Source organism: Aquila chrysaetos, chromosome 17 (assembly GCF_900496995.4).
Source record: "Aquila chrysaetos chrysaetos chromosome 17, bAquChr1.4, whole genome shotgun sequence".
NCBI classification, from domain to species: domain Eukaryota; kingdom Metazoa; phylum Chordata; class Aves; order Accipitriformes; family Accipitridae; genus Aquila; species Aquila chrysaetos.
The window spans coordinates 11,466,693-11,490,776 of record NC_044020.1 but is presented as its reverse complement, the minus strand read 5'-3'; the positions used below and the strand labels follow the sequence as shown (position 1 = coordinate 11,490,776).

Genomic DNA, 24,084 nt, shown 5'->3' with positions numbered 1-24,084 from the left:
ACACAGGCATGAGGCCTCGGCTCCCTGGACTTAGCACTGTTAAGCTGGGCAATAGACTTCTCTAGTTTAAAGGAAGCCCTTGTTTTCTGATGTCCCCAAGAGCTGTCCTTTGGTGTGCTGAGCCACAAAGAGGATCCAAAGGACTTGTGGCTGGTTTTTAATCAGCACTCTCCAGAAGCACAGGCTGTGGTGACCAGAAGGAAGCTATCCCCAGTTTCTGAAGGTTTTTCTTCTTCAAACAGCACAATCCACAACCCAACAGTGGCACTCAAGCTGGCTACTTAAAACACCCTGAGCGGGGACAGCCTCTTAACACTCCTTGAAGAGCCAGCCCAAACCTGCAAGGTTTAGACAACTGGTTTTATCAGTGGGGCAAGAGGTGGATTTAGAGAGGGCGGACCCAGAATTAGCTCATCACTGTTCTGAGTTAGGTTTTTTGCATACCCTTTACAAGCAAAGGGTTACAGCAAGGCAATTCTTGCCTGTCAAAGGCTGCAGTTGATAAGCTTTATGAAAACTTAGTTACATGTGGTTTTGATGGGAAAAGGGTCTGGCAAAGAATGAACTTTGCTTCTTGTAGTTAAGAAAGCTCTTTCATCAGCATGAAGTAGAAACACTCCCTTGTGTAGCACAAACTGATTTTGTTCAGGGGTTTTTGAGAAACTGCTGTTTAAGCTGCTGCCAATAAAGAATTGTCCTTATGACAGTCTCCAAGAGCCAGTCTTCCGCCAGTTTTCAACAACTGAATCCTTTTACAAGAAGAAAAGACAAAAACTTTCTGCATGCTGAAAAGTCATAAGAACCCGCAGGCAAGGCTTGAAGTTACCAGAGCTCCCAGATGGCGAAGGGTGGTGAACAGGAATGAAGATGTGGGCAGATGAGGATCTGCTGCCCACACAGCCATATTGGTCCTTAGAGCTGATACTTCCACTTAAAAGCTACCCAAGAAACCATTTCGATTTGGAGATTGCTCTCAGCTGCTTCAACCCAGCTGTACTACAATAATCGGAGATCACTATATGGCTGTAAATGTGGACAAACCTGCTACCAAAGGAACAAGACATTTATGCAACATGCTGCTGGATGATGCAGTTCTTACTAGGTTTGAAAAAACAACAGTGGGGTTTTGTCAACTAGAAGTGTTAGAACATTGTTAAGAGGCAAAAATATCATCATATTGAAAGAAAGATCAGTTCTTATAACTATTCAATTAAAATACTTCTTCTGCCACAAACATCTTTGCAAGAACCTACATGTATTGGTCAACACCACCTGCATTTAGAAACTGTTTGAAGAACAGGCTGCTGCCAGTGAGTTTACACAAGGGATCATTAAGAAGCTATCAGTGCACAGTAATTGCACATCTAAACCACATGAAAAATATACTCTATGCTTAAGTAAACGTTAAGTAAACCATGACTAGTTAGATACAGCTTTAGTTTTTCATTGCAGCAGAGCTCTATATATTTCAGACAAAGCATAAACAACCAGATTTATGCTTTATCACTGCTGACCATTTTGTGGCCAGTTTCCAAGTCTACTGAAAATGCAGAAAGCTGAAACCAGGACTCAATCACCATGCCACAGTAAAGTGTCGGGATTCAAATCCAAAGGCATGGACCAATACTGATTTCTGGATCCAAACTAGACTGCAGATGGAAAACTCAAAGAACAGCAGCATTTCTACCACGCCTCTAGATTTAATTCAGATCCCTACAAAGGGGAGCCGAGAAATGAAATCCTTCGTCTTCCTTTAACGCCTTGGGGGGTATTAGGTGCCAAAGCAACTCTGAATAGGTGGATCTCCATTGAGAAGGCCAGAAAAATAATTGTCTCTGGGTTCAGCTCACAAATGCCCCTGTACCCCAGACCCTTTCTTCCCTTGTCCCACAGATGTCTGGAAATGGAGGCAATTCTGCAGGTGCAGTCCTAACCTTCGTGCTCCCAAAATACCACTTCAAGGCTTCTATCAAATTTCCCCTCTGGCGTATTGTGGGGTTGCCTGCCCTCCGAACAGCCCAACCTTAAACCCCAGGATACACCTTCCACCGTCATCAACAAGATCTCTTAAAGAACACAGGTAAGGTCCCACTAAACAATCAAAAGGGGTCAGCGCAAAGGCTTTTTCTGTATCTTAGAAGTCCCTCCTTTGCCAAAGCCCAGCAATGAAAACCAGTGTCTTGCCCCCCTCCCCTCAAATTTCCACTGCCACTCCAGTAAAAATCCCTCTGTAGAGCAGTACATAGCCATGTAAAAACAGTGCATGTTTCAGAGATATTTTTAGACCCTAAAGGTAACAAGACTGTGGAGAGTCACAAAAGGGAACAGGAAACATTTCCTGGCCTGAAACAAGGTTGAAAAGAGCCAGTGGGACTCTGAAAGAGGAGCTGGAGAGATGCACAAAAAGGAGAGTATGAAACTGAAGTCCACTTTCACCCAAAGTGCATATTTTGCCTATTATGTTAGTGCCCTGCTGGTAGAGATGGAAGCAGCAGAGAACAGAGATCTAAATAACCCTAAAATTACTTGGCATTTAAGCAAATATTTCCTCTTTACCACTAATCCACTAATCTTTTAATGCCTGGATACCAGGTTGATTGGCATACTAAAAATACATAGGTAGAAGGCATGTAATTGCTGCTCTAATTTTTAAATAAGCGTGAGTTGTCACCGACTACAGAGAGGCTACTTCAAAACCAAGGCATTTAGAGCCACCCCAAACAGACACAAGAGCCCTCCTGGCCATTGCACACAACTCCTGTTATTTCTGCATGAGATATGTTACAGTATTTTACACTTTCCTTTCACATAAAAGGGAATTTCATGGAGTTAAATAGAATGCTTCACGTAATGGAGCAAGCCATACCATGTTTGAGCATACATTAGAAACGGAGTATTTCATACTGAGCAGATCAAGCCTCTATTAGGCACAGACCGCACCATAGCTGAACACACTTTAATACCTACGGTGTCTGTGAGCGTACAAAGGTTTGGAAGGTCTAATAAATGCAGGGAAGTGCATGCAAAAGGAAACAGAATTAACAAAACATATTGGCATAACAACACAACTCTGAAAACGATGGCATCTTGGTATGACAATGTGGGACAGCTAAATCTGAGCACCCTATTACAGAAAACAAGAGCATAATCATTTTGCTTGGAGAAAGTTGTTATTCCTTCAAATCAAGACAGGAGAGAGTAGTTTATGGTGCGTAAGGATGGGTTTCACTCACATGCCCTACAAAACAAGCCTACCAACTAAAGAGCATTAATCTATGTAAGAGAGAGCACACATACAATGTATTCACAACCACGTACATGTGCACGCTCCCTCTCTCCCAAAGAAAGGGGACTGGCAGGAACGCTCCATTACAGGTTCAAAAGCTGCCCCCTGCATCTGGGGCTCTTCCCAGCTCCACAAAATCGCCTGAGCGGCAACAGAGACAGTCCTCAAACCTGGACACCAGCTGGCTCACAATTCCTCACAGCACTGCAGTAGCATCAGGAGTTCCTGCATTGCTCCCACAGGATTAGAATTCCCATCTCAAATCAGACAGGATACACACATGCCAGATTAAAGAGACGCAGGCATCTGCATATCTCTTTGGGGTTTGACAGGTTTCTGGTGATTTATTCTGCAACATGCAAATGCACTGAGAGCATCCCCGATGGATACCTCCTCAATGCAAACGTTAACAGGTCTGTGTGCATTGGATTAAATATTTACATTAAGGAAGCAATTTTTTTTGTTTGTTACACACACAAGAGGAAAAACCCAAACTATAAATATTTGTGACAACAAATGATGCAGATCTCAGCAGTTACACAGCTGTTAGCAATAAACTTAAGCAGAGGATAGCTGAGCACAAGTATTATTGGATATTTGCTTAAATAAAGTCTGCAGTTTTATTATCAGGCTGAACAAAATACCTTCTTGTAAAAGACTGTAAGATGATTCACTAGTATTAGATTACCACAGACTATAATGAATATTTCAAGGGCTTCACACATATACAGCAAATCAGTCCAACAGGGCTGGTCTCTGAGTTGTCACAAGAACAGGCGGTGCACGTGGGGAACAGAATTACCCTTTGAGATAAAAAACCTGTATGTACATGACATTAAAGGAGTCTGAGCACTCACACACATCTTACAGCTGCAAATTCAAGGGTCATGAAAGAATTACAAAACATTCAAACTTCTAGCTAAGCTTATTTATAAGTCAAAACAAAAAAAGCTTCCAAAAGACACTCCTTTTGCCTCTGAAAAAAGCTGCTTGTTAAAGTAGGACTATCACCCCAGGCTTTGAATTCAGCAAGGTTTATTCTCTGTTTATACCAATATGACAGCCTGAATGTGACTTATTTTAATACAGAAATATGAAACTTCAACCTGAATCTGTATTTTGTGGCATCAGAGTACCAATTTATAAACAGCCTGAGGAACTGTTTGTTCTGGTAGTGCTTCTGGTTAACCCCTTCCCAAATTAATCTTTCCCCAAAGAACATCCTTTTGGTACCTGTCCCAAAGATCTGAACTCTTTGGTGTGTTTATCTAGGTATCTCTCTCACCTTTCCTGCTCCCTTTCTTATACTGGTGTTTTCCAACAAAGCTGGTTTAGGCTGCAGGTTAGCACGGAGCCCCATTTCATTCAGGTCAGTAACAATTTCCACTTTGCAGTGAGGGTGGAGGATGCACTTTTAACAATCCTGCAACAGCACTGTCCCGCATCACCTTCCCACCTCTCCATCGCTTCCTTCATGTCTAAGGAGACAATGGATTTTGATGCAGCCCACAGGGGTAGATCTTGAGCAGCTGACTTAACGGCAGCAAAACCCAAGCCCTGTACTGGTACGGCTCCTTCTCCAGTTTAGATCAAAGTGCAGTCGCCCTACCCAAATGATAACACACACAGACTCACATGACTCCGCAATAGTCATCCAGATGGACTCTCTGACAGAGGTTTGCACTTTCTTAGGGAAGCGACAACATTGCTTCATCTCCCTGAACTGTCAGGGCACGTCGAAGAAGCCATACAATCAACATTTAGACAATATAAAATAAAATAACTTATGTTTCCTAAGCCTTTTTAGTTTCTGCTTTGAAAATGCATTTAATCACAATCTTGTGTCAACCTGTAAAAGCAAAAGCACTTATTTCAATATGTGTTCTGTCCTCACAGAAGGTCAGTTTTTCCCTTTCCCTAACCTTTCTTTTACTTTTTGGAAATTTGGGAAATTGTGCTCTTTTGAGAAAGATCGTATCCTATGCGATTGTAGTTCAGTAAGCAAGCTACAGCAGAAGCGTATTCCAGTCACAAAATAACACAAAGCTTTGCAAAGGCCCCCAACAGAAAACTTCTGCAGTGGCTTCTAAGAACAATCTACACCTGTAACGAGCAGAAAAAGCAGGGAGACAATTGCCTGAGTTCCTCTGCAGCTTTAAACCTCAGAGGCTACAACAGAGAAAAGCTGCAGTGGATTATTTCTTAAAATCAAGCCTGTGTCACCTCAGCCCCACACAGTTCCCAGGCTGTAACTTGGTTGTTGCTACTCATCTGCCGCATGTCCTTTGGCGAGCCGCAGGCTGGCAGCCTGCGGGGCAGATGCTCTGCAAAGCCGCAGACACCCAGCAGCAGCAGTGATGCTTCAGGAACCGCAAGCAGCTCCCGGCTCCTCCTCTCACCTCTTCTTATTCCCAGGCCTGCATCCAAGCTTTTGGTTCACCAGCTTGGGCATCTCCATTGGGGAACCACACGGATGACCTGAGCCAGCTGAAAGATACCTGGGGGAGGGATGGAGGGATGAAGAACAGAGGGGAAGGTGCTGCTTTCCACCCCCCAGCTGGACTCGTCTTTCCATCCAGTTCATCACATCTGCACAAAAACTGTAGGAGGGTGGGAAATAGTAAGTGAAGGAGAGCAAGAGGAAGGAGGACTGCACATGCTGGCACTACTACCCAGAACAAGAGAATACATTCAAAGTCTAACAAAAACCACAATGCCTCAAAAACTGAAAAAACAAGCTGCACATCTACAAAATGAACTTATAAGCACCAGCCCATCTAGCTCACAAAGAGTACAGGGAAAGCTAGGCAATACAATATTAGTGCACTACAGCAAGAAGCATAAATGTGCATGTGTATGTATTTTTTTTATATATATTATACAATTTATGCAATTTTAAGCAGAAGAAAAGCTTTTGACTGCGACTTATTTTCCCAGCATTATTCAGAAAGCAAAACTCCCAAGTCAGATCATGAACTTGGAAATTGCTGCACCTCCAGACATTTCAAGTCCAAGCTGTCCCTTCCTTCAAATCCCTGGTCTATGCGAGCTGGACACATACAAAACTTGATACCCACACGTGGGCCTTAAGATGGAGAAAGGACCTGCACCAGGTCGAATTTTGCTGAAGAGCTCTTCTCCTCGAAGATGAATAACTAATTCCCTGACAACCAGAGCAGCTCTGCACTTCTCACAGGATGCCCTGAGGCAGAAGCGGCAGCGATGCACTGCAGGCTGCTTCAGCTCCTCGAGGACCAGCTTGGGACTTGCTGCAGGGTAAACCTGCACTGTGAAAAAGGGAGTTTCCAGCTAGGACATCATGCAGACAGGCTCAACAGGACTTCAGCCTTGTTTTAGTTAATGGTGTCTTTACAGCCTCAACTCTAGAATATCAAGCTGCCTTTCTGGTCTATAAGGCAGACCTTTTCCTGTCTTAGAAATGCTACCTGTTGTTTCTTCTCCCATCTTCTCACAATTTCAAAAAGGTCACCAAATGCCAAAATCCCCTTTCAGTAGACAATCATGACATTTGGAGTTTTGTACAAGGGGGTGGGAAGAGAGAAAACCAAAACCTCACAAAACTAAGAACATTACATGTGCAAGCTCCATAAGAGCATTAGAAATCAACAAACTGATAATGATCAAGCAGGAGAGCACAGGTAAACAGGTAGGACCTCAGACCACAGCGCTAGCTGTCACAGGGAGCATCAAATCCCTTCCACGTTTGTCAGGGACATGGGATCTGTTTGAACAGATACACACAGTCTAGCCGCTCTCTCCTAAACCCTGTTTGTCATCACCAAGGTAGGAGTGAAACCGTTCCAGCATCCCTTTAGCTGCCATCTGCGCTCCCACAGGGAGGGGGCTCAAACTTGTCAAATGCCTTGAATTAAAAAAACAACCTCTTGCATTAGAAATGGCAAGAGGTGGCAATTTCAGGGTAACAGCCTGAAGCCACTGGCCGTCAGCAGAGCACACTGCGTGTGATTAAGCGTGAAAAATAGGTCCCCAGAACCCAAGTGTAACAACTGCATTGGGGAAAGTAATTTTTGAAGATTCAGAGACTAACAGAGAGACTCTGAAAAAGCAGTAACTTATTTAGGAAAAAATACCAGTCTTTAAGGATAGAAGATAAAAGGGGGTTTGGGTTACAGTAAATCTAGTTTCTGTTACTGGCCCTCCCTCTTTTAAACAGCTGTTTTCAATCACTTTTGTCAGGGAAAGAATTAGAGATATCATTAGCATGAACACAGCAGGTAAGATATTGCTGGAAGATGACTAGGGAAAAGGAGAAACCTGAGCGGAAGCATGCTTGGCATGGCATGGTCCAGTTTGCCCTGCAGTGTGGGAGGTAAAAGCGATGAAGGACCAGATCCTGCCCAGCCATCCCCATCTGCCCTGCCCACCTGCAGCATGGGCAGAGCTCCCACACCAGCCAGGTTTCTCTCACCAAAGGACCAGGGGAAAGAAAAAAAAAAAAAAAATCATACCAGAGTTGGAAAGGTTCATATATATTTTCCACACGCACATGTGGGGACCAACTATTTCAGTGACTGTTCAAGGATGTGTATTGGAGGCTCCTTTGAAAGCCCATCCATTTCTGTTAGTGCCTAGCTGGATACCAAGTTTTCAAAAAATTAGGGTTTTTTTTGTTTGGTTGTTTTTTTTAACCTTTTACTCCCACTTAGGATTATCCCCCAAACCATTTCATCTCCTTTTAGGAAAGCGGTGTTTCAGAAAGTACTGCTGGTAGCCGATACTCTTCTGCCTAATTAATAACCTCACACCCACTAAATGCTCCACACGGTCAGACACTGCCCAAGAAGACCTTGGCGGAGAGGTGTTCAGGCTTTACATGAGCTTTAGTAACACAGTGCTGTATCTTGTCACAGCCCCACACTCAAAGCAGCCAGAGTCTTGCCAAGATCCCCACCGGTGCTGTCTCATGTATGAGTAAGCACAACACAAGGCTGGGGACTTCGGTCCCTTCTTCACTGAGGCCTGAAGGATTTTTCTAGTGATGAGAGCGCTCAGAAAGCTGCTCCGTTCTTGGGTCTCAGTTGACTCCAACAGGTTTGTTGCTAAGGATTTTTTTTAGTAAGGAGGGTTTCTTACATTGCATAGCTTATAATTAATTGGGGCATCTTAGACCAGAAGGTCTGCTTGCTCACCCTAAATGAGCTTCCTAAACAACAAAAACACGCTCAACATGTGGCAGGGACACGGTTCAAAAGTTCATTTGGGCTTAGCTTTGTACTAGAAAACAGTTTTGACATTAAATTTAGGCAGACACAGATTTACCTAGAGGTTTAGGAGGCCTAAAAGGCATTTAGAGCACATGGCTGTGCCTGCTGTGAATAATGCAAGAGCATACCCATTTTATGTAGTTATACAATGAACTGTTACAGCTACAGTCAGAGAAGGGATGACTAATGCTGAGCAGATACACAAACAGACAGACCCCTAAGACTCAGAGAAGAAGCTGGAGAATTTTCGGTGTAGGATCATTCAAAACATGTACCTGTGAAAGCAGGGGGATCAGGATTGAGGGGATCAGAATAATCAGGTTGGAAAGGACCTCTGGAGGTCATCTGGTCCATGCCCCCATTCAAAGCAGAGCTGACTTCAAAGCCAAATCATGGTGCTCAGAAGCAAGACAAAAAAATAATTTTTGAGATGAAAAACAGCAAAGACAATTCAATAGCTGTAGGGAAAGGAGAGGAAAGTAAGATGTCAACATTTCAGTACCTTTGGAGCAAAAAGCATAAGTTGGGATCTCTCTGATTTAATGCTATCAGTGCAAACCAAGAGGCACTCTTGAACCTGCCGTGTAAATACCAGGCAGGAAAACAGAGACTGTGAGGTATTAGAGCTATGAATCAACCCTTGCCAAGCCTCAGGTCTTCTCTCAGAAATATCTCCACCTTCCAGCCTTCATGTTGTTTAGTACCAACACATCTATTACAGTATAAGACCAGCAGCAGCATCACTAACATCACCTTTTGGCGGGAGACCACACACTGAACTTACTCATTCCCCGCCACCTTGCTTCTCCAGGAGAAGAAAGCCCAGCATGCTCAAAGGCACCACTTGTATCTCCTGGATATTACAGCTCCATGGACACTGCACCTTCTCCTGGCTTTCATATTTATGGTCACGTACAGCAAATCATGCCGCTTTCTCACTGTGAAGCCACTTTTTTTGGCAGTTGGCTAAGGACTTTCACAACAACAAGGCCCAAGAAAAATAGTCCGTACAGTTTCGGTGCCTTTCCTAGCACAGCTGCATCCCGGGCAGGACTTATGCTAATCCCTCCTGAACAGCCTTGTTGCTCTTGCCTGGCTACAGGGCAGCCTGCCGCAGCCCTCCTGACATCAGTTCAATGCTGATTAGTCCTGACACAATTCTGGTGCAGGCTTCCTGCCAGGCAAGGGAATGAACAAAATTGGTTTGCGCACAGACCAGACGACAGCTGCAGTCACTCCAGCTCAAATCTGTTGAATAAGGACCCTTTTCTTGTTTACCAAGATGAGGCTAAATTAGCCCAGCATGAGACAGAAGGACAGAGCAAATCCTAAAAGCCAGCAATGCCAACCTGGCTCTGAAGGTGTGAGATGCGACTTGGTCAGGCCCTGTCGCCTGGGCTCAAATAAGCCACGGGGGAAGTGTAAGTTTTGTGTAAAGTGAACCCCCCATCCCAGGTAAGAGCTAGAGTTTTAAAAAGAAAGTATTCTGGGCAGGGGGGGAACTACAAGCAGAATACCCTCAGGTTTTTTTCAGAACCAGAGAGATAGTCAGTGCATACTTTACTTAGAGCATATTTTTACCCATCTCTTTTCCCTCCAGCTCTAGGAAGAGAGAAGCCTCCAGCCTCCATAAGCTCTCCATGCCCCCACTGCCCTTAAGGCAGTGGCAGGCCCTAATCTCACTACTACTTTTTCCTCCTGTTCTGATTTTCTTGTATGCTGAAAGACTGGAATCAATCTGCATTTATCCAGCTAACTTAAGATGCTTGTATTATGGTATTGGACAGCACTATAAAGCTTATCGGGCACACAGGCATCTCCAGACTGTTGCCAAAGTAAAACTCAACATGCTTTCTAAAGTAATTCTGATATATATTTAAGGACAGATGGTCTTCAGGTGCAAAACCATTAATATACTGACAATATACTGTTCAGACCACAGAACATAACTAAAATTAGGACACATCAAGATTGAGAAAAGCAGTATAAGTACTCATTTAGATGATTGCTGCTCTTGGTTTAGTGACAGGCAAATAGGGAAAGAAGGAAGAGTCGAGAAAGATTCAATCTGAAGAGAAACAACCAAGTTATTTTTTGACAAGGTGCTTATATCTTACTCATTCACCTGTTCTCTAGTTTGACTAAAACTGCATTATGCATAGCTGCGGAAGCTGCCTGAATAGCAAAAGCTTAAGGGAATGCTTTTTGTTTGTTGGTGTAGTCTGAAGGGAAATCTCCATCATCAGTTAAGCATACACTTCCTTGTTCCCCTCCTTGGAGAGCACCTTGGGCTACTATGGCCTCGCTCTCCACATGTAAAACATACCAACCTCAGAGATGCTTTAAAGAGCATCTACAAAGCTACGAAAGTTTCTAAAATAAGATGCCCTTATCAGCATGCTGTCATACATACAGTACTTGTATACCAGTATTAGCTACAATACTTGTTTTTAAAATACAGCGGGTATCCTGTTTGGAAGGTTTGCTGCTCAGGAGTGATCTATTGATTTGATCTGAAGCATCACCTCTGTTTGCAGAATGATGCACTCTTGACATGAATTACAGAATCCATCACCTTCCCAGAGGTAGCACCTGCACAGAGGCAATACTTGCATGTGAACTGCTTTCACAAACTGATCGTCAGCAAGGCTGATATTACTCAGGCTCTTACAAAATGGATTTAATGGAAAAGTAACACTGCTGAACTCTCTGGTCTTTGAAAAACTTTAAACCCATATCCAAAAGTGGATACAGCACCATAGGATTTTCCTTCTGTATATATGAAAAGCCTGGCTTTTGGCACTTGCAGGGTTAGTTGCTCACCGATGGGGGTTTACGGATTCATTAAGTAACTCCTCCTTTGGCCTGAAAATTCCTTGGGCACCTCCAGCTTTGCAAGATGCTGCTTCCCATCACGTTTCCTCCCTCAGCTACCAGAGACAAAGCTCCTGCCCATGTCTGCTACACTTCAGGCACCACTTTGCCTGGTTTCCAGTCCCTGCATGGCCTGATCCAGCAAGCAAGCAAGCTTCAAGTGTTTTACAAGCATAGGATCTTCACAAAATGCAGCTATAGCACCTTTCTAAGGGAATAGCAAGGGTCTGCTTTAACATGGCAGAAGAAGTAGGACACTTGCCTTCAGGCATGAAAAATTTGTTCAATTTGAGGTTTTTTTGCTTGCTGGAGTGGGGAGAGACTGGGTCTAAATTTCCCTCTCCCACCTCCCAGAAGAGGTGATATCAACCAAAAATGGCTTACTGCACAAAAAAAGAAGGGCACCATTAATACGTTGGAAGGAGACATGCAAGAAGGATCTCGAACGTAACCCAGTGGTCCGGATTTTCAGTCAGTGCCATGAACACTCCTGGTCTGCTCCCTGCCCAGCTTTATGTGCATGGGGATCCTCCTAACCAACCCTTAAATAACTGCGAGAGCAGGGACTGGCACCCAGACAGCTGTGGAGAAGACTCTTGGTGGTATCTCCCAGGTGATGTCTAGCTAACAAAGGAGATCCCAGCAACTAAAGGCATCTAAAGAAAGACATTCCTTATTTTAGGTTTACTTCATATGTCACCTACGACACTCCAAAAGAGCAATATGCCATCTTAATTATAAAGTCCATTTGGAAAAAAAGAACCAACAACAACTTTTTTTCCTGTTAACAGGATTTGGGTCCCATATGTTCCTGAACAGCAGAAAGAGCAAGGGAAGAAAAAATTCATCTCTTCAGTTCATTTTGTTCAAGACCACCAAAAGGAGGGCTGAGGTAGGGGAAAGGAAATTGTGTCTTTGAAAGAGTAAAAACGAAATGCATCAATTAACTTTTCTTACAAGTTTATTAGTGGCTACAGAAGTTCTGCTTCACATATAGTAACCGTGAGTAAAACCACAAAGCTTAATCAATCTATTTTCTTACATCCTACTCATGGCACCCAAGTTCTAGGACAACTGTAGCACCTTGACTAAAAAGGTAGCGCCTTTCTCTACTTTTTTAAGAACAAACAAAGCACATGCCTGAAGGACTTTGGCAGCTATCTTTGGCAATAAACAGTATCTTCCAATTATCTGGGTACCCGCAGAAGAAGGCAGCATGTCACCCTTCTCAGGGCAGAGTAGAGCTCTCAATATCATAAGGTTCCCAGAGCTACTAGCTGCTGCTTCATCATCCCCACAAGCAACTTCTATCAAAATCCTGCCAAAAGAAGGAATTTCACTAAACTCTTTGCTGGCCTGTTTTAGACTGAAATCTTGCCCAGTAGGAAAACAGAAGGAATTGGTATTTCTCAGTAGTTCTCAGTGCATAGATATAGACCAAAGGAACTTCACATTTAAAGCCATTTGGGGAACTTCAGTGCAGAAGGACCTGGCCATGCAGAAACCAGTCTCAGGTCACAATCTAAACACCCTTCCCTCATCAGCCATTCCATAGACAGCTTTTACCCACAGGGAAAAGAAAAAGCCAGTCTTACTGATGATGCCAAGACGAAAAAAAGAAACTTTGTTAAAAGACAAAAATGGACACAGAAGGGGAGGGGGAAGTACACAGTGAACTTTCATATGTCTATATATTGACAAGACAGAAGTGTTACTAATTTTAAATTCAGAATTTATTCATGCAGTTAACAGCTTTTCTGAAGTTCCCCATTTTATCTCCAAGACTTACTGCGTTTACATAAAGGTAACCGTATCAAAGACTGAAGGAGATTTTAAGTATCTCAAGATGAACACAAATAAACCACTAGCTTCTAGAACAAAAATTTCACTTCCCTGGAAACAGCAGACTGGGGAGAAAGGCCAGTCTCTTAGCAGTTAGCAACCTTCAGTAAACGGTTCAGTAAATCTACCATGGCAGAGTTATTTACAGCACCAGTGCTGGAAGTTCACCTCCACTAAAACATTATTACAGATAAAGCTTAGCAGAAGTCTCAGATCCAGCACAGGACAAGCAGTGTGTTCGTCGTTCCATCATCCCTCAGAGAACAGGCACCCAAATGAGTTTCTGTTAATCACTTTGCTACACTATTCCCTATGACTAAGTTGCACAAGTTACCTTCAACCCAAGTGACTGACTACTGTCATCGCTGGTCTCAAGTGAAACTTCATAGCATAAAAGGTGCATTGATCATGGTTACACCCCATATACTTTTATAAGGTTCATATGGAAAACTCTAGTGATTTGCCATCAGCCCTCTAGCACATAAGGCTTAGCCAGGTTCCAGACCAGCACGCATCTGGCTGGTTCCTGGGAAGGTAGGGGGGTTAGAGGGATACAAGGATCTCCAAAGCAGGAAAGGACAGCCAGCTGTTTGGGTGGCAGGAGGTAGTCCAAGAAACAATAGCTCTAGTTTTCTTTTCACCCCTGTTCACCTGTTTTTCTCAACTTTGCAACAGTTATCTGCATTTCAATCTTGTGGTTTAATTAATAATAATAAAAAAACCCCAAAATCTCTTATGTTTACCTCAAGCTGCTTCACAATAGAGAAGATTTCAGGCTGTGGTGGTGCATTTCTTCCCCCTCTCGGGCCTGATCTATGAACTTGGGACGTCTCGCTAGGCCTTAGCATGAGTGTAATGAGTTGGACAGTTAAGCATCCCTTGACCACACCAGGAACTCTTGCATGGCTAAGACAGGGACCTGCACTGACTGTACCAAGGACTCCTGTTGCCCAGTGGAAGCGGGGGACGGGAGCAGGGATAGTCATTTCCTGACAACCTTGGGACATATCTCAGTCCTCTCCTGACAGCCTTGGAGCATCCCGTATCTGAATTTTAACTCATTCTCCGACAGCCTTGGAGCCTTCCTTATCTGAATCGTAACTCATGTGAAATGGTACCAGCGCAGCTGGCATCCCAGTAATTTGCTGATGACTAAAGCCAATCATCGCACAAGCGTATAAACAGTGGTACTAAGTGAGACCCTTTGAGCAATCCTGGACCGCAGCGGGCTGCGATCAGCACCTCCCTCTCAGAGCTCGCAAAATCTTCAGTTTGCAAAGATCGGAGGTCCATTGCCGAAAGCCAACAAGACTTGGGCTGATATTCTTCGCTCCTTGAGGCTCAACCCTTCACTCATTGAGAAAGATGCCGAAGCATTTGATGTGAGTATTTTCACTGAACTTGAGTGGAAGTTTTAACAGGTATACCTCTTTTACTCGCTTACGTGTATCTTTTAGTGTCTTTATGCATGTGCGTGTACTAACCTGAATATTCTATAGCAAGTATATTACAAGTTATTGCTTTTCAAATCTATACTTAAATTACTGTCATGAACTTTATTCATCTGTGAATGAATCTCAAGCTGCCATTATACTCTTAATCTCTTTAGATATAAACCGTTGACCAAGTCTGAGACTAGGAGTTGATCCAGCTGCCCCTAGACTCTGACAGGAATTTAGAAACCAAGGGGGTCTTCTCTGAACCTCATGACTCAACAGGAGGGTCTCCCCTACCTTTTTACATACCTGATCTCTGTACCAATCACCAAAAATCAATTCTAACTTGATTTTCCTTTGTATGTTTCTCTTTCACCCTATTGCATCTTCGGTGTCTGTATACATAATTTTAGTTTGATTCCAACTTAATTTTCCTTTGTGCATTTCATCCATGTATTAAGTAATAGAGTGAACCTTGCCATCAAATTCTGTGAAGTCGCGCTTTTATATACATTCCTATTAAATAATTTTTTTACCAATACCATTGGAGGTGATTCTTTAAGCAGTCCAAACCACTCCATTTTGAGACACAGGCCAAGTGATGGACACAAGATACTCCCTTTCTTCAGGGTGGCTATCCCAGAAATGAAGGCACCAGAGCACCATCACTATGCCAAACCCTCTATCCCCTGGATATTCTGGAGAAAACAGCGCAGCGCTGAGGCGGTGGCTGTTCCCGGGCTGTGCGTGGCAGGACACAGCCAGGCTGGCTCCCTGGCAGCAGCAGGACAGGGGGTGAGAGCACTCCAACCCCCAGGGAGCCCCAACCCCGGTGGCAGGTAACATCCACAGGCCAGAGCCAAGCTGTTGACTCAAAGGGCACAGTCCAGCACTAAAAGCAATTAATTTATGTATCACAAAGTGTGATTGAAAAATAGGTAGGTATTGCTACAGTTTGTTGCTTTGCTGCTTTCCTTCCCAGTGGCCCAACAGCTTATTGCTATTTCTAATCCCACTGGCCCCAGGTATTCTTGACACTTTACCACTGACATACCAGCAAGGATTGCTCCAGTAGGCACCATGCTATGTAACACAGCTTGAAATTATTCACAGCAGGAAGCACACCCCTAATTCACAATTTGTAGTCCTGCCACTTTCCCTTCAGTCCCTCCCAAACCATCTCTGTTACAACTCCATACGTCTTTACTCTAATTTTTTCTTTGGTTTGACAACTCTTAGAAATTGCACCTGACTTGAGTTGCAAACAGTATTATAAGAGAAGGAAAGCTTCTAATATTATGTCATTAAGGTCCCATTTTCTTTGCTCCTCTTTTACAATGATGTCTATCCACCCTTTACAATAATCTGAAAAGCAAGGCAAACTCACATATCCAGAGCAGCTAGAATAAACATTCTTCTGTTTTAATGTGTCCTCAGGTGTTATTTATATTGATGTCTAATTACCCTGGGCTTTTTGCAGTACAAAAGCTAACTTCAGCCTGCTGTCATGCCACAGGGCTTGAGGATGTTTTTGCAAGGGCAATGCTTTTAAAACAGGAACCAGAACAAGCCCCAAGAGGTCAGTTCCCAATCAGATAACATGCCTTCCCACAGCTCCTGTTCACCCTGCTCTCCAGCGGAAACTCTGTGTTCACCAGCCTCAGTGAGATAACAGAAGCGACATCTCAATCTGCTGCCCAAGGAAAGTTAGGCAGAGGAAGGGGGTCTCTGGGAGAGGCAGCTCAAGGCAGACCCAAACCCGGCAGACACCGCAGGAGCAGCCGGCCGCCTGCTTGGCACCACCCTGGAGGGAGGCAGAGGGGCTGTCCCAGCTCCTTACTAACGTGGGGAGGGTTCAAGAGGAACATGGGGCACTCCCACTGCTTACCGCCAAGCGTCCTCTCCCTTGCACCCCTCCAGTGGCCACCCGGGCCCTGCCATGTCCTCTCCAACCTCCAGGCAAGAGCAGCCCGCTGCCCTAACCTCCCCACACGCCTCGCCAGGGAGCCCAAAGGGTGAGCACCCAGAGACTGCAGCGGTGACCCGATACGCTCTTGTCCTAGCAAAAGTAGATGGTGACACCGGCTAGGTGGGGAGACCTCTCTGCTCCCACCTAAAGGTGGGCATAGGGTGGGGATGAGAGGGAGGAGGACACTATCGCTCCCACCAGCACTGCCGTGTGCGCTTTCCCCCTGGAGACGCGACGTGAGGGAAACACCACAAAATGCCCCAGCTGTGAGGAAAGGCTTGTGCTCGTTCTCAGACGGTAAAGATCAACCATGCACAAGGCAAATCCACAGGAGACCTGGGCTCCATTTGTTCCAGCGCTCAAGGAACTGCTGGTTGTTTGCTTTAAATATGTATTATTTCCCCACGATAGCAGTTAACATACCACTTATTACTCCCGCCATCTGATAGGAAGGTGTACGTTAATGCTGGTTTGTAGTTTGCATGCAAGTCACCTACAGCTGACCCAGGAACTATCTCTTAGAATTGCACATAAAGAGCGCTTTGCAATTTAAGTTAACTCTGATAGAAGGGAGGAAAAAAAATAAATCCACTTGCAAGCAGAACAAAAACCTGTTTCCAGGGGGTCTGTCTCCATCATCTTCTAGCTACTGTTTTCCAACAGTACCAGCCACTAATAACTCAGAAAGATACACTTCCACTTAAAGAGGAAATAATAGTGCAAAGAAAATGAAAAAATAAATTGGAAATTGTAGAGTTTCAATAATGATAGTAACTGCTACTAGATTTTCTGTGCCCTTCTGGCTCCTACTTAGCTGGTTTCTATTCCAGTGTAACCATAGGAACAGCAGTGAAGAGTCTCATTTAAAAGCCTTCACTTCAGCTGGTAGGTTAAGTTATGAGACTGCAGTGGGCTTGAATATTAAAAACATTCAAATGGCTCTAAAAAAAACTCAGTTTGAATGGGAGCTGTATAACTGTATTGTAGGAGACAGACATCTGTGTTGTGAACAGACGCAGTGCCCTGCCAATAAATTGGCAAGGGGAAGCCTGACACAAGCCACCTAGAACAAACAAACTCTACTGACGGAGGTTACTAAAAATCGGGCTCAATAAACAGGTTAAGAAGACAAATCATGAATTGCTTAACACACTGTGCCGCTAAAACTGAAACCATATGTTTCCTGTAGCTGTGGTTTTGTTTAACGGACTGCAGCAGGACGACTGGATGAACAGTGACGGTCCTCAGTAATACGACAACTTCACTGCAACATTCACCCAAACCAGTAAATTTAATATCCCAAATTTTACTTAATCCTTCAAAGTATAAAATGACTTAGTTCTGGTTCATCATCTTTCTTTCAAGAAATATGAACAAACACAAGTCAGCTATCTTAAAAGAAATCCAGTCACAGGAACAAAGCCAACCAAATATATAGCCCAAATAGACTTGGAATGTTAAAGGAAGCACTCAGGAGCAAGTGAAATAAAAAATTATGGATCAAAAAGGTGTACCTAGGTGCCCTGTACCTATGGACTTATACCTTTCTCCTAAAGAACATTAAGATAGCCGCTGCCCTAAAGCATCTGTTACTTTTCACACATTAGCAGTAAGATTCATTTGAAAGCATATTTGGAGACATGTTCAATTATTCAGTAACAGCTATTTAAAACACTGTACTACAATAAACAACTGGACAAGAAAAAGATGGGAACGTGTTCACGTTGCATTCATTACAAGAGACAGGCCTGTACATAATAAGAAAGCATAATGTCCCTTTTTTTATAAATTAGCGAATACAATAACTTTTAAGCAATTACTATGTCCACAATCTAAAGGGAAAGTAAATAATGTTTCAGTACTTATCTGTACAACTTGCTGCCTTAATTCAGAAGGAGTGTTCAAATATTTCAAGCAGTTAAAAAATTACGGGATCTCTGCGAGCCGACATCAAAGATGAAGCAGAATATAAAATAAAGCTTCAGTAACGATCTACATACATTTTAGGGAACAGGATTTGCTGTCCTTAAAGTGGCTGCAATCTTCTGCTTAATTTCTCATTCTGTGTCCCTGCCCTGCAGGCTCCGGCTGAGGAGGAGGCAGGAAGAGATAAATACTCTGTTCTCCAAGCTGCATTAGCATCACTTGTCGAGTATTTAGCAAGGATCAGACACATCCATATTCTTTTTCTTATAATTTTAATCATTACCATTTGGCTGGCCCGTTTATGATTTTCTGTCTATTGCTACTGCTCAAAGACACTCTCCGGTCTGTCTTACATTCACTTTTAACTAACACTGAGGCTTTGTCCCCACAGGCCACTATCTGCTTTGCCTGTAGTAATCAGATTTTCAGGAGTGCTTGCGACCCCACAGGTCCCTGCAAAAGTACAGCTGATGTGGTAAGTAATGTGGAAAAACATCAGTACTTTAATGCTCTGTACAATGTTGGTCACCTCTAACTGCCTCAGAGCTGCCATCAGAGCTTCAGAATTATGATCTTTGTAATGTTAGAGAAACCAAAGAAAAGTAGGCTTGTGTCACTTCAAGATCTTCACATCTAACCCAGAGCCAGCAGCCTTTACTGCTGGACTGTTGTCAGGAGGAAACTAGAGGTGCTCTACCAAGAAGGTTTGTACTGGCTAGAAATAGACAGAAATACTGTGCTTGTAGTTAATTTTGGCTTTATTTTAAGAGAGAAATCAAAGTTTTCTATTTCCTGTGCCCTTGTTGTTCTAAGCACCTGTGCAGCTGAGTCAATTTACTCTGCTACGAGTGCCACAAAAGGATCTTGGACATCTCCGTTTCAGATTTTCGCATTTCTTTTCACTAACAAGTCTCATTATTATTGCAAAGCCCTGTCCTTGTTTTATTTACAGATGGTAAATGATGCTACATTCAGATCCACACATAAAATTTTCATGTTAAGCATCTGCAAGTTTATTATGATATAAAAGTCTTCACAAGCTCCAGTGCATTGCATGGTAGGCTAGCGATGCCTCGGAGATGGTTTCAGTCTCTTCTGTTAAAAAGACACCTGGAGGATGGGGAGTATATGGGGAAAAGGAAGCTAGCAGCAGCAGCTTTCAGCAGTTCAGGGAAACCGCCTCTGGTTTCACAGGCAAAAGAAGTTTTAAATTTCTGAAGAGTGGAAATTTTTATTTAAAGGAAGAAAGATTTTAATGTTCACTGATTGAAAACATGACAATAGAAGACAGACATTCTCTCTAGCATTTGAGACCCCAAACTTGCAAAAGGAAACTGTTACAACACAGAAGAAAGGAGGGGAAGAACGCAATACGTGAAAACCAACCTGAAATGTAGGATGATGAAAAATATTTAATTACCTCTTTTTGAAAGAAGTTTCCCATAGCTACCTTACCAAAAGGTGGCTTACGAAGGGGTAATCGCAGGGTTTTCCAAATGTGTAGCCAGCAACTTCATCTTAGGAGGATACTGCTCGTTTCTGCCCTCCCTCCCACTCTTTCCCACACACACGCTACTGCAAGGCAGTCCAATAATATGCTGCTATTCGACATGACTGCATTTATAATTTACACCAAGACAACTACTGCAGTGAGAGAAGCCTGCACCTGAAGAGCCTGAGGCTGTTCACTGCTTTGGAATAGTCATCCCTGCAATGAGCTAGGGATATTTTTTATTTTTTTAATGTATTTGCTATTTTTAAATAAAGGATCAAATGAAGAGAACTACCAGTTTTACAGAACCACTGACCCATAACTGCTAAAACCAAGAACAAAAGGCCCTCTTAGAGATGTATGCAACAGCGCCTGAGATCTCCGTATCGGAGACACAGACCACCTAGCTGCAAATGGGGTGCTCCAAAGCATTGCCAAGTCAACCACTACATACAATCCTTCAGAGCGCACATTAAGGATTATGCATTACTTCAAATGGTGCCATGCCATTGACAACACTTTAGTAAAGGAAAACGTCATGCCTGGCTAAGCCAAGAAGCTTCTAAAATGACCACAGACAAGACCCATAAGGTGACTAACTCCATAGTTCCCTGGTGACATCAGTCATCTGACTGGGATGAGCTCAATGTCGTCAGGTAAAATACCTGACTGATCCTCAGCTGGATAAAATACAGGGACAAATCCTGGGAGTGTGGACAGGGACTTCCTCAATCTTATGCTGAACTTTGTAACTGCGTTACAGAATCAAAGTTCCTCTTGTGCTCTGCAGCTTTCATTAGGTCAGAGAGATTTATGGGCCTCATTAAGTAGAAGATGATGAACAATTGCTTTTTACTTCCTGGGGCAAGCTGTTTTATGGATACGAACCTAGTGACTTAAATCCATGCAGATTCCTGTAACTGGCACTGCTAATGTCATGCTTTACTTTCTGATGCTTCCTCCCTACTATTCTGATGGAGAAGGGCAGGGGAAATCCTGTTTGCATGCATATTTCAGGGTAATCTTCTCCTGCTTGAACTCACACACTGAACACCAAGTTCTAACATTTTAATGAGGTGTCTAAACCATGCTTGTTGTAATTAAAGTTTAAAAAGTTTTTCAAGCAAGATTTTAAGTTCTACATTAATATTTCACAATGTGCTGCATTACCTTGTGCGATGCCGTACCAAATAGTTTATGCAACGTGCAAAAGCTTTTTATTCAGCCAGGTAGTGCAGTTCTCCAAGACACAGCAAAGCAGTGACCTGTGCTCTGCCCTAGGAGAATGCACTCCTTCACACAAATCCTTACAGCTGCTACTAGCCTTGCAATACAACCTAAAGCTTTGTCCTTGTAAACCAAAGCTGTGGTAGGACCTTGGAATATGAACTACACGATGACATTGAAAAGATCTCATGTTTTATACCATAAGGGTATTTAATCTTCTCATCAGCGATGACTAGTGCAGGAGCAGCTAATCAGAAGTCAAACAGCATTCAGTCCTACTCATTTCAGGTGCCTCACACAACTTTCAATGAGATTCCCCCCCCACACCCTTTTCTTCTTCCATGAGAGTTTTGTTGTAGGCAACCACGATAAATGGTGGGACCTTGTGGCAGTACACTCCCCCCCTCCCACATTTTCCTTAAATAGTCAAAGTACTTTGTGAGGATGTTCCTCAACCCCACAGGTGCTGTGTACCAATTCTCATCAGAAGACAAGTTTTTAGTATCACTACTCCTCTTGAGGGACACCTCAGGGATACTGTCTAGAAAGGAGGGGGGAGAAGGGAATGGCAGGGAAGAGTGTGCAGCCTGAGCACAGGACTCTGGAGGGGAGTACCCCCAAACCTTTCCTATCAGCCTGTGCCACTGCTTCCCAGGTGCTCGGAGGTGCAGATCCGCTGAACAGCCAACCACAACATAAAAACACAAATTAAAATGGGACCTAGAAGCTCTCTTTTGCTCTTCCTACAAGGATTCTGGGGGCTCTCCCAGGAATTTTCTATAGGCAAGCCCAAACTTGAGGCCTATAAACAACTAGCTGTATACTTCATTGGCAGACCTGCAGTGAGCAAATACGCTGATAAACTGAGTCTTGCCATAGCTGCCTCCTATGGAGGGCTGAGACCATCTGGTGAGAAATAATAGCTACATAACAAATGAACTGGATAAAATGAATACACCAAAGAGCAAAGTATTGATGGAATCATTTGCAAATTATAATGAAATCCATATTGATGAGTCCATTACTTTGTTTCAGCTGGTTTTGTGCTAAAAAGCAGGGCAGTTTTGATTAACGCAGTGATTACATTGAACTTCAATCTGCTTAATATTTTATTTCTTCATATTCTTGCCTCTGTTTGAAGGACCATGGCTTGTTGAGCATGAGTAACCATGCACCAAGAGGCTGCTGTACCATTTGAGACAGGTTTCCCAAACAGCAGGGTGCACCAGCCCCCTTTCAGGGGCAATGCACGCACTGCTATTGCAGTTTCTTAGACTACTGGAGGGGCCCAGCATCTTCCTGAGCTGGAATAGTTTCCTAATATTGTATAAAAGAGCAGTAAGCATATTCTTCAAAAATGCCAAATCTGCCTGCACTGTACAGTTTTCAGAAAGTCAGTCTGGCAGCCTCAAGGAAGCAATCCAAATAGCTACATCCTCCTCTCTCTCACTTCCAAAAATACCATCATGTCTCAACAAGCTAAAACTCCCCCCTGCACCAACTGACTAAACCACTTTCCAAAATAAAGTTAAAAGTTGCAATAGAAATGTAATACAGTGACAGGGATAAATCCCATCCATCAAACAAACTGAACAAAGTTACACAGGCATCACTTGAATTATTTCACAGGCTGGGGATGCTCATGAAGAAAAGAACTCTGGGTACATCGGAGACAGCAAAACAAAAACTCCCTTTGATATCAGTAGAGGATGAAAAGCTGACTGGCCATTGCCCATGTCCGCCCATCCCAGCACATTGGTCTCAGCAGAAGCATGCACGTGCACACACACAGGCTCCCTACTACTGCAGTACGTAAATGAGCCTTTCCAAAGGGCAACCATAAAGATGTGCTCCCTTAGGGAGAGTTATTTTATAACATTGTTGAGGAACCATACTCCATAGCAACAGCACATACCAGCTATTAGACAAGATGGACAGTATATCTGACCAGGACAGGAATTGCCATATGAGTTATTCACCATTACTGGGTGATAGGAAGCACTCTGAATCCTCTTTGGCATTAGGTTGACCCTTTGGTGATCTAGGCAGACACGGATATGCAGCACAGAACAGCATTTGCAGCTCAAGCTACTTAATCAACACGTGGGATTGCCTGAATGAGACAACCCAGGTTTTAATTCAGCCTTCCAACTAAATTTAACCCAGTAATGCAACATAATGCAACAACTACGATTAATCATCTTACATTAAACTGGCATGTTTCAAAAAGGAAACTACTTTTCTTTGGACATGTAGCAAGGTAAGACAGAAGGCAAAGAGAGTTGTAAGACCTTTTTCCAACTAGACAGGTTAAGAATTATGGAGAAAGATGAAGCTTGCAGAGCAGAGGACTCTTCTGAAGGGCATCTACTGCTGACAGAGCAAGTCCCCTGAGGCCTCTTCCACCACACTCCCACTTGCAAATAAAAGCTTACAGGCCCTCAGATAACCCTCTCCTTTTTGTTAATACTCCAATCCAAGAGTCAAAGATTGAAGAATAAGAAAACTTGTTTTGAAAATTGTTTTTGAAGGAAAGAATTTCCGATATCAGTGAATGGACTTAAGTCTCTGAAAACTGTCAAAATCTGTACCATGCTCCCATCCATGTGTTTTTTAGCATGGTAGTTCATCTAAGTCTTTTTGTGCAGTTAAGTGTCACCAGACAGGCCAGTCCCGATCAAGTCACACATCTCCGTAAAATTTGTCATGAACAGTTGCAACTCTCCTCTTCCTCCAGCCACTGCTTTGCCAGTGCTGCAGTAACCATCACCACCGCATGAAAAGGG

At 43.4% G+C, this 24,084-nt stretch overlaps 1 protein-coding gene across 6 annotated transcripts in view; it reads right to left on the bottom strand.

Moving 5' to 3' along the window:
• The window catches only part of DENND5B (DENN domain containing 5B), a 119,765-nt gene that overhangs the window by 74,117 nt on the left and 21,564 nt on the right, over positions 1 to 24,084 (bottom strand). The window lies entirely within an intron of this gene.